The 19185-nt window shown below is 39.6% G+C and overlaps 1 protein-coding gene across 2 annotated transcripts in view; it reads left to right on the plus strand.

Annotated features, from left to right (window-relative positions):
- LOC126190985 (meckelin) overlaps positions 1–19185 on the plus strand; it is a 224027-nt gene that overhangs the window by 175200 nt on the left and 29642 nt on the right. The gene's annotated exons all lie outside the window — the stretch shown is intronic.

The following is a 19185-nucleotide window of genomic DNA, read 5'->3' on the forward strand; positions in this document are numbered from 1 at the left end:
AATATATATTGCTACTCACTGTAAAGATGACATGCTGAGTTGCAGACAGGTACAATGAAAAGACATTTACACATTAGCTTTTCACCAAAACATTCTCCAGAAAAGGAAGCACACACACATTTATTCACAGAAGCAAGCACCCTCCCACACAATTGTCTGCCATTTCTGGCAGCTTGGACCGAAGTGCATTATCTATTTTCCTTATACTGTTTATTGAAAATTTGTTAGATGACTGTCAAAAGTTTTCCACTCGTCATTTTCTCTAGATAGTTGCACATGTTCCATGCAACATTGGGCTTCTTGGCCCAGACTGATACACCTCTCTGTCAATACATGAGAGTGCCAAAATCTGCTGGACATAAATCTTAACAATTTCTTGCAATATATGTGGATGCAATTGTACAGTGACTTCTTCCTATTTTCTTAGATAGTGCCAGGTTGCCACAGGTTCTGGAAATTGGGAAATACCAGGAAATTTCGTATATGTGAGGGAAATATCAGGAAAATTTGGGGAAAAAAAACCACTGGAAAAATCTCGTTTTTGTCTCAGTAGATGAAATGGTTTGTTTACTGAGGTGTCATGCATCATCGCTGGCTGGGTGCAGCTGAGTATGTGTGCTGCTTCTCTACTTTGTCATCACTACCTCTTTTCTCCTTCATACCACCCCCCTCAGCTTGCAGTCAATGCTGCCACCATTTCTTGCCTCTACTCTAGCAGCTGCCACCAAGAGGCAGGGAGGCATGAGGAGTGGTTTGTTTGGGTATGATTCTCAGAGACTGTAGATGCAACGACCAGAGACGGTGGTTATGTGTGCATGAGTTGTGTTTAAGTGCTTGTGTGAATGTGTGTATCCTCTCATTTTCTGACCAAAGCTGTAGCTGAAAATTTAGTTGTGAGAGTGTGATTTTCTTTTCTGAGTGCCTGTCTGTGGCTCAGAAGTCATCTTTATGATGAATGGCTACCTATCCTTATTATTATTGATTCTCAGACTATTTGCACGAGTTATCTGTTGCATGCATTGATTACCGTGGTCTCATTTCATCAACATGTTGCCTGTGGCTTGTGAATAGCTGGCCATATGAGTGCATTTCCATGATGGGCCAAAACTGCAGGCCACTTCTGCATGTATTTGTAATGGGTTGGCCATGCTGATCTGAAGCCATTCAGTTCCCACTAATGTGCAGGCCATGTCTGTCAGATCTAGTCTCACTGATCTGCCAACAGGCTGGGTCTTTTTGTATGTGGTGTAATGTGTAATGTGGACCCAGGACTGTGGTGCTCCTCAGCAGGTCAGAGGCCATGGGCAATTGATTTCAGGAATTGCGATTGCCTCACCTCAAGTGTGTTGTTCAGTTTACCATTTTATAGACATTTTTATTTGTTCTAGTACATTTTGGCACTTCAAAAGTGGTTTATATGTTACAAAGTATGGATGATAAGAAGAAGAAAATTGTATCAGTTGCTGGGAGTTTTTAAACTATGTACTCTTATATTTCTTGAAAGAAAAATCACAAAACATCTGTGAAATAGTAGATTTAACACAGTGGGTAATAACTGACAATAATGAACATAGTAGAACCAACATTTTATTGGCAATCATCTACAGTGTCAGCTTATACAATTCTTCCCCACCATATACAGTTCTTTCAAGAGGCCTACATATTTCTGAGGTTATTTATCAAATTAGTGAAAGTATTTTAAATCTGTCTTGTGACTCCATGGAAATGCATATTTTTGTCACCAAATGTGTTTTGTTTTATTGAAATAAAATAACGTCAGTGGTATTAATGAAACACATATACCATATGGCTTGTTTTCTTCATCTAAAAACAGTTCATTACAAAAGGAGTTGATGTTAGTATTTAAGACTTTTGCTCACACAAGAAACACCATTCTGCTTGCAAGTATATATTTTTATTTCTTTGCTTGCACTATTGTCTCTTGTACTGTAGCTGCGAAGACAGATTGTCAGCTTCTGTCTTAACTTACCCTTGAGATCTCAAAATTTGTCAGGGAAAAATGCTAAAACTTCTCTGGAAATTAGGGAAATATCAGTGATGATAATGATGATGTTTGGTTTTGTTGGGCGCTCAACTGCACGGTCATCAGTGCCCAAGGGAAATATCAGTGAATTTCACTTGGAGCAACTTGTGGCAACCCTGAATGTGTTCCAGTTGGAACTGCCGGAGATGGCGGTCACTTGTGTGTGAAGCGAGCTTTCTTGTATGGATGAATGAGTGTTTGTTTCCTTTTTTGAAGAAGGTTTTGGCCGAAAGCTGATATGTAAGTGTCTTTCCATTATGTCTGTCTGCAGCTTACAGTGAGTAGCACACTATCTTTTCCTTATATTGTTGATGTTGTTCCAACCTGGAGTTTCCATTGTTTGATTTCAATAAACAGTCTTACTTGCTATTCATTAAGCTCACTTTTTTTCCCCTCCTAATATGGGGTTCCAAGTGCACTTTCCTTCCATACACCATGTATTCTCTTTCTTTATCTAGATGAAGCAATTTTTGAAATATTTCCTGAGCAGGCTGACACTGTAGTTAATAAACTAGATTTTTATATTAATGAACTAAACTAAATGCTGCTCGAACAGGCCATGAAGGCCCAACGGTACTGACCGGTTCTGGCAGTTTCCGGTGATTAAGGGTGGCAGTGTGGTACTGGTGTGCAAGACTCATACTCCCCCTTGGCTATCGACCTTACTTGGCATTGCTTCGCCGATCTCCTTTCAGGATAGCCAGCTGCGATGTTCTGCACAACTTCTTCTCCGAAGATAAGATGCTACTTTGGAGGAATTTTCTATACTTTTAAAATAACTCTGTACACTTGAGAATACTTTGAACTCAATCTCATTGTATTTTCATCACACATAACAGTTTTCATACAACCAAAACATTTTTTGTAAGCTCGACACCTTCCGGTCCGTCAGAAACTATCACATTCATTTTTCCGTAAATAAAGTCTACAAATCTCTCCAAGTTTAACAAGATAACTGTCCGGACCTTATGAAAGTAAGAGAAAGAATGAATAAGTAATTGTCTCTTCTCTTCTTTCAACAACATTCAAATGTTCACACAATAATGTAGACGTCACACCGTCTCAGTTACTCCTTGTGCTGGACATGTAACATCTTAGGCAGGCTTGACGACTACCTGCCCGCATCGATCACCTGTCTGATACACGTCCATCCTACACACACATAATTGTAGTGCAGTAGACACAGTTCTACTTTACCACACTCCTCTCTAAAATAATGCATGTTTGAGGCGGTGGACATACGAGGGTCTCTAGAATTTACCCCGAAATTCTCGAGGCACTACATATCCCTCCCCTTAGCTCAAACACACGATATTTTATAAATGTTCATTATATACATCAATATTGTATTCATATAAAATTACTTTACGTTTCCATCAATTTATATAATATTTTTCTAGCCATAGGTCACTTCATGTATAGCTCTCTTTCCTTTTCCATGTTAATACCATTATAATCGTGGACCTTTTGATCAATGTAAACTTTGTAAGGACAAGAATCTTTCTGTTCCCTTTCCAATTGTAAATTCCAAGTGTGCATTACCCAAGTGTATGCTGTTGTTTACCCTTACTTCGTGTGCTACTTTTTCTAAGTATGGATTTACTCTATACTTTTTTACAGTCTAGAGGAACTCTGGGTAAATAAAGGTATTATTTTCAACACCTGTAACTTCACACAAACATAACAATGTGAGTGGGAACGAGAATTTAAACTTACCAGAATAATCTTCACAAATGTGTGACTTTTGTCACGATACTGCCCTTTTCCTTTAGGCACTGTACCTATACCTCACATATGGGTTGATACTGTGAAAGCACTTCCTCCTTCCGTTTTGTTAGGTACGCCCCTTTAAACAAATTCCTGATATACTATTGTACAGGTCAATCCCCTTCTTGGTGCCCCTGCCCGCACAGTATAGGTCAGCCTTTCTTGGGTCTGCCTACCTGCCCTTTACCATCCAATCAATGCTGGGTGCGCCCTCCTCCTCTTTCCTGAGTAGGCTTCATAGTCCATTGCCCTAGCATACATCTTTATGTACCCTAGATTCGAATACCTCTCACTCCTTCCACTTGCTTCTCAATACTTTCTTTAACCCTTTAGAGTCCTCCATTACTCTTCCAGTCCTACGTTCCCAATAGACACCACACTTGGAAATATTATTTAAAATATACGTACATACAGGGTGAAGGGAAATTCGCACACTCAGGCTTCGCAGCATGACACCTCGCATGCCAGTGATAAAAAAAGTCTCTCTCAAAATTTTGTCTGGCGAGTATATCTTGCAGAAAAAGGACGTTAAAGAGACAATCTGGCAACACTGTTACCACATGTATGGTGACTACCTCTGTCAGTACATGTTGGTTGTACTGTGCAGTTGGTGCAGTGTGTAAAGTTTTGGGTTAACATGCTGGAGGTCGGGGGATTGATCCTGGGTTGACGCATACATTTTTTATTTGCTAAATGTAGTCCAGGTGGTATGGTATCTGGCATCTTAATTGTTAACAGCAATTGCAGCGGGTCCTCTAGAAAATATTTGCACTTACATACTACAATCGTAGAAATGGAAGACTCGTCAGCTTTGTAAGGAGCCCTTTCCACATCGTGGGTGTGAATTTATTAGTACCACTTCATCTACTAGATGCGAAACCTGTTTCCTTTGTACCTTCCCCCCAATGGTCCCATAGATTAGTTGTTGTTGTTGTGGTCTTCAGTCCTGAGACTGGTTTGATGCAGCCCTCCATGCTACTCTATCCTGTGCAAGCTTCTTCATCTCCCAGTACTTACTGCAACCTACATCCTTCTGAATCTGCTTAGTGTATTCATCTCTTGGCCTCCCTCTACGATTTTTACCCTCCATGCTGCCCACCAATGCTAAATTTGTGATCCCTTGATGCCTCAGAACATGTCCTACCAACCAGTCCCTTCTTCATGTCAAGTTGTGCCACGAACTCCTCTTCTCCCCAATTCTATTCAATACCTCCTCATTAGTTATGTGATCTACCCAGCATTCTTCAGCAGCACCACATTTGGAAAGCTTCTATTCTCTTCTTGTCCAAACTATTTATCGTCCATGTTCCACTTCCATACATAGCTACACTCCATACAAATATTTTCAGAAACGACTTCCTGACACTTAAATCTATACTCGATATTAACAAATTTCTCCTCTTCAGAAATGCTTTCCTTGCCATTGCCAGTCTACATTTTATATCCTCTCTACTTCGACCATCATCAGTTATTTTGCTCCCGAAATAGCAAAACTCCTTTACTACTTTAAGTGTCTCATTTCCTAATCTAATTCTCGCAGCATCACCCGACTTAATTTGACTACATTCCGTTATCCTCGTTTTGCTTTTGTTGATGTTCATCTTATATCCTCCTTTCAAGACACTGTCCATTCCGTTCAACTGCTCTTCCAAGTCCTTTGCTGTCTCTGACAGAATTACCATGTCATCGGTGAACCTCAAAGTTTTTATTTCTTCTCCATGGATTTTAATATCTACTCTGAATTTTTCTTTTGTTTCCTTTACTGCTTGCTCAATATACAGATTGAATAACATCAGGGATAGGCTACAACCTGTCTTACTCCCTTCTCAACCACTGCTTCCCTTTCATGCCCCTTGACTCTTATCACTGCCATCTGGTTTCTATACAAATTGTAAATAGCCTTTCGCTCCTTGTATTTTACCCCTACCACCTTTAGAATTTGAAAGAGTATTCCAGCTGAAATATGCTCACTATTTTTATATACTTGAATTTAGCATATTTCGTGACAGTACTCACTTTTCCGTGAAATGTTTATAAGATGATATTTGTCTTCTTGTGTTGGCTTCAGTCGTCTAGTCAAAGTATGATTCCACAATGCTGTTTCGTCGGTTGCAGAAAAGACCTGGTTCAATGCATTTGTCTCATTTTTGGTGCTTCAAATACCATTTCTTCGAATGTGGTTCCTTCTTGATGTTTACATAAAAAAAAATAATAACATAATTCATTTTTCCTGTTCACTTGCAAATTATTATAACAGCGACCTGCACATTGTTCCACTGTCACACACACACCGAGAGTTCACTGCCGACTGACTACGGTCAAAGACGACTCCAGTGTCAAAGCCATTTCACACAACATACAAGCTTCCACTTGTAACCGGTCTCTTTGCTATTCTTCGTCACATCTGCTAATATTAATCAATATGCTGTCACTCATGAACATATAAGCAAATTAGCATAAAATAAGACAAATTACAATTCACAAAAAAATATTCTGACAAAAATATGAGAAAACATTTACAACCTCCCTCATTATATTTGATATCGACAAATCCGGTAGAAAATAACGCATCTCCCAGATCCATTACACAGTCAACATTGTCAAAAGCTTTCTCTAAGTCTACAAATGCTAGAAACGTAGGTTTGCCTTTCCTTAATCTTTCTTCTAAGATAAGTCGTAAGGTCAGTATTGCATCACGTGTTCCAGTATTTCTACGGAATCCAAACTGATCTTCCCCGAGGTCAGCTTCTACTAGTTTTTCCATTCGTCTGTAAAGAATTTGTGTTAGTATTTTGCAGCTGTGGCTTATTAAACTGATTGTTCGGTAATTTTCACATCTGTCAACACCTGCTTTCTTTGGGATTGGAATTATTATATTCTTCTTGAAGTCTGAGGGTATTTCGCCTGTTTCATACATCTTGCTCACCAGATGGTAGAGTTTTGTCAGGACTGGCTCTCCCAAGGCCGTCAGTAGTTCCAATGGAATGTTGTCTACTCCGGGGGCCTTGTTTCGACTCAGGTCTTTCAGTGCTCTGTCAAACTCTTCACGCAGTATCGTATCTCCCATTTCATCTTCATCTACATCCTCTTCCATTTCCATAATATTGTCCTCAAGTGCATCGCCCTTGTATAGACCCTCTATATACTCCTTCCACCTTTCTGCTTTCCCTTCTTTGCTTAGAACTGGGTTTCCATCTGAGCTCTTGATGTTCATACAAGTGTTTCTCTTATCTCCAAAGGTCTCTTTAATTTTCCTGTAGGCAGTATCTATCTTACCCCTAGTGAGATAAGCCTCTACATCCTTGCATTTGTCCTCTAGCCATGCCTGCTTAGCCATTTTGCACTTCCTGTCGATCTCATTTTTGAGACATTTGTATTCCTTTTTGCCTGCTTCATTTACTGCATTTTTTTTTTTTTTGTTGCTCCTTTCATCAATTAAATTCAATATTTCTACTAGCCCTCGTCTTTTTACCTACTTGATCATCTGCTGCCTTCATTGCTTCATCCCTCAATGCTACCCATTTTTCTTCTACTGTATTTATTTTCCCCCATTCCTGTCAATTGTTCCCGTATGCTCTCCCTGAAACTCTCTATAACCTCTGGTTTAGTCAGTTTATCCAGGTCCCATCTCCTTAAATTCCCCAAATAGCAAAACTCCTTTACTACTTTAAGTGTCTCATTTCCTAATCTAATACCCTCAGCATCACCCGACTTAATTCGACTACATTCCATTATCCTCAATTTGCTTTTGTTGATGTTCATCTTATAACCTCCTTTCAAGACACTGTCCATTCCGTTCAACTGCTCTTCCAAGTCCTTTGCTGTCTCTGACAGAATTACAATGTCATCGGCGAACCTCAAAGTTTTTATTTCTTCTCCATGAATTTTAATTCCTACTCCGAACTTTTCTTTTGTTTCCTTTATTGCTTGCTCAATATACAGATTGAATAACATCGGGGATAGGCTACAACCCTGTCTCGCTCCCTTCCCAACCACTGCTTCCCTTTCATACCCCTTCCCAGTGTCAGTTATAATACATAAAATGGAAAATTTTCACCAGAGAATTGAGAGATAAATGCTTACTGTATTTACGGGATAAATTGAGCCCTTACGTTTGTATAGAAACTTGATCATTTTTATATTAATGAAAGCCTTTTGAGGATAGGAATCAGGTTATTTGAATATAACAGTTTTTGATAAAACTTAACATTTTTCAAATAAAATCTTTTAATAGTCAGAGTCACAAGTGAATAACATTAAATGATGACTAGTTTCAGCTGATTATAAAGCCACTGAAGCGTGTGTAACATTTTTGTGAAATGACATACCCCACTTCCAGCCTTCCATAACAGTGAAAGATGTTTGTGATGTTCTGTAGTAAGTAACTGTTAGGACATCCCACTATGGAAGACATTGTTACAATATGTGCAGATGGGAGAATGTCTTGAACCCATCACACCTACAAGACAGGACGGCGAGTGGGCATTTTCACCTGCTGTGTGGGGCTGTTTTTTCCTTGGCGTCCTTGTTTGAAGGTGTTTAGAAGACAAGGAGACTAAAGATAAGGCCATGGCTGCAAAGAACATAATGAAAAATGACTGTCGAACTGGCTTGTGTAGAGAAAACTTCTTGTCTTAATCTTATCCAAGCCATGTAAGTTTTAAACAGACCTGTCAACCTGCATTGTACCCAAGGTTGTATATTGATATACAGTGTTTTTGCTACAGAAAGTGTTAATACAGAAGGTGTTAATACAGAAGGTTTAAAGTTCAATCATTTGTGTCATTCAAGTAGCTTGGAAGACAATTAATGCTCTCTTGAAAACTACTTTAACACAGGTAGTGGAACTAAGTAGCAGGGCCACCTCAGCAAACGTCAAGAATGGTGATAAAGAGAAATTTTACTAAGTAGATCTACTGACATCAATTGTCGGAAGGTTAAAGATTGCCCTCAGGAAATGTAACATTGATACTATACCGAAAACCATCTATATTGCATTTCACTACTTGCAGACCAATATAAAAGCATGCAGTGTCTGCTTGTAAAATTGTGCTAAGATACAAAGATGTCAGCATCACAGTGGACAATCATGTAAGAGACAGATCTCACATGAGCAAATACTACATGTTTTAACAGTCAATTTGACGACTGCTGTATAATCAGCTGAAACCAGTCATCATTTCGTGTTTTTCACTTGTAATCTTGACTATTAAAGATGATATTAATGTTTTGTAACTTTTAGATCACTTTTCTCCAGCCAGGCTATGTCAGGAATTAATAATAAGTTTTAAACTACTTTGTTCTTATGCTTTTGAAACCTTTACAAATGTCTGCTTGTGCCTGTGTATATGCGGATGGATATGTGTGTGTGTGCGAGTGTATACCTGTCCTTTTTTCCCCCTAAGGTAAGTCTTTCCGCTCCCGGGATTGGAATGACTCCTTACCCTCTCCCTTAAAACCCATATCCTTTTGTCTTTCCCTCTCCTTCCCTCTTTCCTGACGAGGCAACCGTTGGTTGCGAAAGCTAGAATTTTGTGTGTATGTTTGTGTTTGTTTGTGTTTCTATCGACCTACCAGCACTTTTGTTTGGTAAGTCTCATCATCTTTCTTTTTAAATATATAATGTTTTTCATTTGAAATAAATGGACAGTGCTTGATGCTAGAATTTTGAAACCTCATATTCCTCTAGACTAAAGAAGAATTAACAAATGAAGTAACTTGCTAAAATGATAATTGTTACAAATCTACTGGGCTGCATAGCTACTTTGCTGGGCCATTTTAAGAACAGGCCTTAGAGAAAATCTTTGTATGGTGACTCTTGGATAGTGATTATCGCACTAGCTAAAACTCTAACACAAGAGTAATGCACCACCAGAACAGTCTTTTGTAAAACCAGCTATATGATGATGTCAATAAATAATGAGGAACTTTTGTCATCCAGAGCAAAGTAATGAGCATGAATATTTGCTACTGAAATATGCAATATACTGTGCGTTGAGAAGAAGCATAGAAACTATCTGACAAGTGACTCACAATCACAGAAATAAAGCTCATTTGTGGAGAACTGCATGAGTACTACTGAAGTACCATTTTTGTCAGATAAGAGACAGTGGCAGTACCAATATAGGTTATATTGAGCTAGTTACACTTGTAATCCTACCAGATGTATCGATACACACAGATGACTGGTGAGGTCGCTTGACATGGTATGGAGGGATACATCGGCTCACAGCTGGTGATGTGGGTGAGCAACTGCAGCAGATGTAAGGATTACTGTGGACTATCTTGGCTTCACTTGTCTTAACTCCTGATGTGTAATACATACTCTCCAGTGGACTTATTGATGATGACCTTGCAATTGTGCACACTGATTTTGACTGTGTTGTTCCTGGCCATCAACTTGTGGCTTGTGTGTGGACATGCCTATTCTCCTGATGTCATGCACACTTTGTTTGACCACATGCTGTGCCTACTGTGAGGCAGTCCCCAACAACCAGTCTTTTCTTCCCCTCCTATCTTGTAAGTCTCTCTTGCTCTGGAGTTCTGGCCAACTTTTTGATAACCCTCCCCATTTCTTAAACGTCACAAGTCTTATTCCTTCATCCCTCTTCCTTTCCCTCCAACCCTTCTGCCAGAAGAATGAGCCAATGGCTCTGAAAGATTGCAAATTTCCTTAACTTTTATGTGTGTTTTCTTCTGCTGCTGCTTGGTGCGTAGATCTTTTTATCTATCCACTTATAGTAAACTAGGAAAAGTGACTGATGTATCAGTATTTGAAAGGGCCGATACATAAAATCAGACACCTACAAAAAGGTAACATATTAATAACTTATTTACAATATGTACTTTTAATAACTGATATATACATAACAATGTACGGAAAGTTCTGTTTGAGAATTACAAATTATTTAGGAATCAAGGAGACAGCTTACTGAAAGACAGAAGCGCTGCATCGTTGATAGGTACACAAATAAAAGGTACAGAGCTTGGCTAGCTTTCGAAATACATTTCCTTTTTCTATCTTGTAGGAAAAAGTGCGCGCGCGCACACACACACACACACACACACACACACACACACACACACACAGATATATGCACATGTCTGTCTCCCTGCATGGTACTCAGTTGACTGAGCTGTAGGACTTTCTGTGGCACTGAGTTATATATAGTGACAGTAATGTTCTTGATAGAAACGAATAGTCTTGACTCCTGATAAAACATAGACACATAGTAAAGTTTAGTAGTGTCATGCTATGTCAACATATTGTCCTCACTGCATTCTTCTGTAGAAACAAAAGTCTTGAATCCTGATACAACATTGACATGTAGTAAAGTTTAGTGTGTCATGCTATGTCTATGTATTTTCCTCACTGCATTCTTCTGAACTAAGGTTGATAAGTGTGTTGATTCATTGAGTCTGGATGAAGCTTTGAGTGTGGCTGCTTAGAAAGATATGTCGGCCAATTGGAGTCACAAACAGTGAGGTCATGTGAATTTTGTACCCTCTGTTGGCATGTATGCATGGCGTCCCTTCCTCGGAGGCAGTGGGAAATGGAAGAGTGAGCTCACCCAGCAGCATGCTGCTGTGATATTTAAAAGTGCCGTCTGTTGTGTAGCTGTAAGGAATGCACCAGGAGTAGTCAATGAAGATACCATTGATATGGCAGTCAAAAAGCTTAGCATTTACTCAAGAACTTAAATAATGACCAACCAAAAAGTAGGAACATTTCAAATATCACCACAGACAAAACTGCTCTCCAGCTTGCTCTGAACAGAAAGAGTGAAAAAGGAAAGACCATTAAAAAGTACCCATAATCATTTATGGCAGGAAAAAATACCGAACTGAGGAAGCAGTGAGCAGCTGTAGATGTGGCAAAACCACTGGAATAAATGACATATGGGCCAGATAAAATTTTTAGGACAAAGTCAAAAGTTTTTACGTTATTCAGCAACTGTATCAGGCAATGTCAAATTGCACTATTAAAAATCCAGAAGAGACTTTGACAATTTTAAGACCTGTAGGCCAATTACTCCCATATAATCTCCACAGAGCCTTTGAATGTGTAATCCTGACTCATCTTGAGCTATTGATAGAACCAGAACTTGTACCTGCACAGTCCAATTTCAGATGAGAGAACTCATCTAGAGGACCAATATTTGAAAATATCAAAGAAGGAATTTAGATACATGTGATGTCTGTTCTTTTGGACATTTCTGAAAGAAGACACTATTCTTGATCCTACAGCTGTATACATACATGATGAAATGAAACAGAAATTCTGACATTGGTTCCATTCGGGCATTGAAATGAATTCATTGGTGACAAGTGAAAATTTGTGCTGGACTTATCTGAAACAACAGACACAATACATATATGCCTTGACGGCCATTAGAGGTCATTTTCACGTAGATGCACACTCTCTTCTAAACTCTTGTGGGAATCAGTGTGTGTCTGCGAGCAGTGAGAATCATGGATAGGGGGCAATATGTAAGTAGCATACAAGTTGGGAATATGGGTTGGACAGGAAGCATGCTCAGATAAGCGAAGTGGTTAAGGTAACTGTTTGCGTAAAGTGGAAAATCTAGGTTCAAACCCCGATCTGGTACAAATTTTTACTTGTCACTATTGAATTTATTTCACTGCCTAATTGCAGCTGATGTCAGAATTTCTATTTCATTTCATCATGAAGAGGAAAATTTTCTAGAATGGAGAAAAGCTGAAAAATATTTGCTACATTGATGATATGCAATATTTGCTGATGGCTTAAATAGTCTTCAACACCTCGTATCCCAGATTGATGAAACTAGTGAGCATTATGGCCTTGAAATCAGCATAAAGCAGAATTAATCGTCATCAGCAAGAAATAGCAAACTGTCATCTCAATACTAATGGTAAATTTCTTGTCAAGTAAACAAAAATCCATATCAGGGGAGTAACATTGACAACCAATGGCATAACTTGCAACAAATTAAAGACTGTTTTGAGGAAGCCAGCACAGCATTTTGTTAAATGACTAATGTATTCAAGAGCCATCACATCTTAATTGAAACAAAATTAAAATTTCTACATTGGTACATAGTTTCCATCCATTTCTATGGAGCTGAGATCTAGACTTTGGCACAGATGACTTGGCAAATGCGTTGAGGCATTTGAGATGTGGCTGTACAGGATATTGCCAGGAGTACCAAGGACAGACAAAATTACTAACAATAAAATAGATGGAGCCCTGTCTGTTGGACAGAAACAAGCATATTCCAACTCTGGCCAGTGTTTTTAACAGCTGTTTCAGCAGCTTTGTAAAGTCCAGCTGTGTGGTGGTGCCCGTAAGGGGAGCTAAATCCAATAATTCCTCTATGGTGTTCAGATTGTCAGTGATGTCCCTAATGAAAACGGCTTTGAGGGGCTGTCACATGAAAACTGAACACCCGCCACAACAAGATCATGGAATGGTTCCCTTCAAAAGTAACCACCACAGGCATTATGACATTTATCCTACTGGGAGACAAGATGTGTCTCATAGAAAGCAATTGGCCACTGATGGAGCCACAACCGCACCCACTGTTGCACTTTCTCATCTGACTCAAACCAGTGTGCATGCACGTCTTTCTTCAGGTCGCCAAAGAAGTGAAAATCACACTGTGAAAGATCTGGGCTGTAGGGAGGATGTTGCAGTGTTTCCCAACCAAAATACTGAAGCATAGCCCTCATTCAACTAGCAGTGTGAGGGTCGGCATTATTTCGCGACAGTATGAGTCTGTTGACAGTATTTCTGGGCATTTTGACTTTATGGCGTGTTGCTGTTTCTGCAGAGTGTCTTCATAGTGCTGTGCGTTAATTGTGGTTCCACACCAGAGGAACTCAATGGGCAGAGGACCACTGTAGTCAAAGGAGGAGGTTATCATGATCTTACTGGTTCATGTGGTTACACCTTTGGATTTCTTTGGTGGGGGGAGACTTGTGATGTTTACAATTTTGGCTTTGCCATGTGCCTTGGGATCAAAATTGTGGCGCCAGGAGACATAAATGCATGCTCTTCCTCATAGTACTGCAGTGGATGACTCAGACTTGATGCCATTTTGTTCGTCTTTTGTCTCTCTGTAAGGTGATGTGGCACTTACTCTGTGCAAATTTTGTGGTAATGCATGGCATGCATGGAGCCATGACTAATGCTGACTTAAACATCACTTTCATCTTCTGTGATTCATTGGTCGCCCTGGATAAGGCCTTCAAACTGCCCCATCACATCAGGGGCAATGGCTTGATGGGTATGTCCTCAGCACGGATTGTCTCGCTGTGATGTATACCCTTCCTGGAATCTCCTCAGCCACTTGTGCACACATGTCAGGGACAGGCAGTGTCCACTGTACACAGTGGACATGCGACGATGAATTTTGTGCACTACAGCGCCCTCAGCTACCATAAAATGGACCACAGCTCTGTGCTCTTATTTGCTTGCCTCCTTGTTAACAGCTGGACGAACATACTGGACCAGCCTGTCAGCTATCAAGGTCATAACCCAACAATGTCTTGCACCTGTGATGAGGCACTATGCTGTTCCCCCACCCCAGTGGTGAGAGTATTGAAACATAACAACACTGGGGCCACTTGTCGAGTGGACTGTGTATTATGGTGGAGTTTGATTTTCATTTGACTGCCCCTTATAAGTACACAGTATCTGATATGTCATCACTATCATTGACAACTAAGGAATAATGTACAGCCTTCTGTGTTGTATCACCTAGTTCCTATGGGACATCTGCAAGCATGTCCTAAATATGTTGCATAATAGTTTTAGAGGCAAACTTATTCTTTTAAAGTCTTCTATCAAATATGGACAAATTTCTTCAGTGACCATCACAATCACTTCTTTTGCAAAGTCTCTTTCAGTTAACGGCCTTACTTTCTTGACTACATGAAAAGTTATTCTGTAGCACAGCCTGACAGACACTTCACTATTTTGATAGTCCTCCGCATCACATATTCCTTTAATTCTGACATTACTGTGTCATGTACTTCTTCCTGATATTTTTCGTATTCATTTGTGTGATACACAGAATAATGATGTTATAAATTACATCCCTTAATATTCCATACTTCTTTGTTACATACTAAACACTTTGCAACTTCACCATATCACACAAATAGAAAGAGATTTTCCCATACAGAGAGAAAAACTGGCTGCTCAGTTTTACTTGTGCTCATCATGTTATTGTCATTGAGAATACTACAGCTGGCTGAACTCTCCAGCCTCATACTAACAGTGCTATTTCTCTAGGCAGTATTGCAGTACACAGCTGTCACCTGAAGTCACACAAACTGACAGGGTTACTCTTTGTTCCAACATATCCTGAAGCTGTTATCCTCTAATGGACATGCAGTGACAAATGGAAACATGTATAAAGGGCTGCAGAACATTCTTCAGGGAAAGGTACCTGGTAGAAAAGGATGAGGAAGAAGAAGAAGAAGATCTTGGCTTGGAAACTTGATGTGGACTTTACATATGAGCAGGGAACTCTGTTTTTCAGTCAAGTGAAAGTGCTGCAACTGTGATGGCACTAGAAGAAGAAGAAGAAGAAGAAGAAGAAGAAGAGGGTGAGAGGATGGCTATGGTTTGAAGAAGGATGCCACTGAAGGTCCCTGGCACTACCACCTCCAATAAATCAAAGGCACAAATTGATACAGTCCACCTGTGAAATAAAGAAGCTGGAAGCTATGCAGGACCTTAAATGAATCCACACTTGATTGGTATTGCACCTCCAATAAAGCACTCCGTCTTCAGGCCACGAGTGGCCCACTGGGACCATCTGACCGCCGTGTCACCCTCAGAGGAGGATGCAGATAGGAGGGGCGTGGGGTCAGCACACCGCTCTCCCGGTCGTTATGAGGGTATTATTGACCGAAGCCGCTACTATTCAGTCAAGTAGCTCCTCAATTGGCATCACGAGGCTGAGTGCAGCACCTCCAATAATCATTGTGATATTTTGATACTGCAATTCCAGATGCACTATAACTTGCTTTGTAAGCTGTTCAAATCCTCATGGGTAGCAAACCCCACGATCATGTGCACTTCATCTTTTGAGCTGCGCTACTCTGCAGCTGAATATTCCTTCCCATGTGGGTTCAGTCAGTCCATTCAAATAAGGTTGATATTGCACTAAACAGCACTTGCGGAGTCATCACTGATGGTCTCAAACCCATCAAGAAAATCTTTGCCCCAAAAAACTGTAACCGTTCCCTGCACAGGTATATGTACTGCGGTTCATGACTCAAATTAAGGATGAGCTTTGTGAAGAACACCAGAGAGCTTGTACAAATAACAGAGAATGCTTATGTGGGCCAATGGAAAGAAAATCTGGGAAACATGAATGACTGGACGTAAACTGCTGTAGAAATAACTCCAGGACATCAGTATTGTCCTAACAAACTGAGAACTGAAGTGATGAGATACAAAGACAATTTAGTTAAATGGAAATGAAAGTTGTAGATCCACCCAGGTTGAAGAAACCGAATGAATGTTGCATTTTTTAAACAACTGCAATGTGACATGGCGAACAAGGAAATAACACTGGGAGAATCATAAAAATATTAAGCTTTGGTTGAAAATTTCTTATTGCTTGGGACTTATTGTAAAATTTAATAAATTGTTTCTTTTATTTTACAATGTGTCTTACTACTGCCAGCAATGGATTAGTCAGTGACAGTGGTGGAACACAATTGCAAAAATGTTTTAGCTGTTAAAGTTGTGTTAATCAATGTGAGTGTAGATGTTGATTTCTGTAATTAAGTACAATTATTTGTTGGATTTCATGTTGCTTCTGATAGGAAATAAATGAAGCTAAAAGTAATCTTGAATTATAAATGTTTTGCTGCACTTGTAAATACTTTATTTAACAGCTGGTTTTGTATGTAAAACATTCTCGGTTTTCTTGCCGCATCAATTCGCAATAAAATCTCAAACTTTGTTTTGTAGCATAGAAGCCGCATTGGATTACATCTTAATTTTAGTTTGTGCTTTGCTGAGATTCAAAAGCCTGCAAAATGTCCTTTTTGCCTTTCTAAGCAATTTATTACACACTATCTTGTATGATGGACATTGACAGCCGGAAGTAGACATCTTGAATAATAACCACTTGGCTGCTATGAAACAAGTTTTTAAATTACAAAAGCAGCCAAGGGGTTATGTTTCAAGATGTCTACTTGTGGCTGCAGTTGTCCCTCAAAACTTAAAGTGTTACTAAATAAGCAAGTAATGTGTAACATTATGCCAAGGGAAGCAGATTGTGAAAAATGCTGACAAGGGTACAGTTGGAGAACATAAATAAAATAACCTAAAACTGGACAGGATGTTCAGAGTTCACAGAATAGAGCTATTAGTGAAATTGTGAATTTTATTCCAAAAGCCAACATGAAAAAATCATATCCCAGATTCCAGACTTGTTTCAGTAAAAAGTAATCCTGATTTTCTTTTTGCGTAAATAGCTGAGTCAGCTGCAACATAAATTTTTTGTGTTATCAGATTATTCATATGTAGCCCTGCAGCCAGGCGACTAGCGTGAGTTTTGGTGTTCTCGTAAAGATAAGTTATTTTAGATTATAAAACATATACATTAGTACCGATTACGTGGTAAATAAGTGTATTAGTGTGCCGTTTAAGTGTACCATTAAAGGTTTCATTTTTCTTTACGTAATATAGCAGAAAACGCGAAAAGACCGTACAGTCGTATTTTCTGTTTACGTTCTGCTGCAGCAAATCTATAGAATTTCGTTTAGTTGTTCCTTGCTCTCTCCAGCAATTTAACTTAGCGTACCTCTTCATTATTTAACTAGCATTTCCAGAAAGTAGCGTAAAGTTTAACTTGTTGTTTCAGAAACTTTGCACTGTTGTTTTTGTTTACACACAGTTGCGTATAGGCCAAATTTGTGTAACCATATTTTCGTGTTTATCTGTAATTTAACTGACTTATTCTTAATAAACTATTACGTTTATCATGAGTGAAAAGTGCTTGACTTGCCGTAGGATTGTTAGGTCGGGGCTTTGGTGTGATGGGCGCTGTAGTTTTTTCCATGTGGGTGACTGTAGTGGCGTGGGAATAGGGGAAGTAAATGAGACTCATCAGTGGTTTTGTAGGATTTGTAGTAGAGATAGGAAGATACTGGAACAGGAGGGGAAAATTGCTGCCCTTCAGGCTGAGTTAGACAAGGCCAGGGGAGATCTTGACAGGTTAAGGAGGGAGAAGGGTAAAGAGAGGTGGGAAGTGGCAACAGGCAACAGGAGGAACAGGCCTAGAACTTTGTCTGACAGCTTTATGGTGAATGTGGAAAATAGATTTGACCTGTTGCTTCAGTTAGAAGCTGGTGAGCCTCAAGCAGTTGCAGGTGTAGACAGGGCACAACAAACTTTCAGCAGCAAATTGAAAAGTAAGAATGTAGGGAAATCAGTAAAGAGAAAGAAAGTGTTGTTGTTAGGTAGTTCCCATGGAAGAGGTGTTGGCCAACTCTTGCAGGATGCACTAGGATCTGAATACCAGGTCACCAATTTTTTTAAACCTAGTGCTGGTCTGGAGCAGGTGACAGAGGATTTAGGATCACTTTGCAAAGATTTCACTAAGGAAGACACCGTGGTTATAGTGGGTGGGGCGGGTAACAGTATTGACAGAGATCCTGGGTACAGTATAGAGTGTGACCTGGCGAAGATTGCATCAGCATCGAAGCATACTAGTGTTGAGTTTGTATCTGTTCTTGGGTGCCATGACCGACCTCATTTGAACTCTTCTGTCAAGAGAGTTAATTTGGAGCTGGAACGGCTGCTCATGTCGGGTGCGGGGTCACACATTGGTGTGGTTCATGTTGATTCTCTCAGTAGGTGGGATTATACTAGGCATGGCCTTCACCTCAACAGGAAGGGGAAGGGTAAATTGGCTGGGGAAATAGCAGGAAAGTTAAAGGGGGGAGGCACTGTCATGAGTGGTAAAATACCAGTGGTTATAGGATTCAGAAAAGACCCTTTTTTAGGGTAGGGAGGACAGAAAGAAAGCAAATTTTAAGAGAGGTTAGAACTGAGACAAACCTTCAGTTTGAGAAAGAAATCAAAAAACATAATTCCAGCTTATTACATCAGCATAAACAGCCATTGGTTAAGAATTTTCAACTGTCAGCAGATATTTTAACTCCACCCAATTTTAACTCAGTCAATGTGAAATGTCAGCTATCTTTATTGCATCAAAATATTCAAGGACTGAGAAATAAAATTAATGAATAAACTATCTGCATAGATGAATTAGAGTCTTCAAACCCAGCTGACATCATCTGCCTCTCTGAACATCATGTGACCACTGGTATAGAACTTTTAAGTGTTACAGGGTTTAGGTTAG

This window comes from Schistocerca cancellata, chromosome 6 (assembly GCF_023864275.1).
Source record: "Schistocerca cancellata isolate TAMUIC-IGC-003103 chromosome 6, iqSchCanc2.1, whole genome shotgun sequence".
Lineage (NCBI taxonomy): Eukaryota > Metazoa > Arthropoda > Insecta > Orthoptera > Acrididae > Schistocerca > Schistocerca cancellata.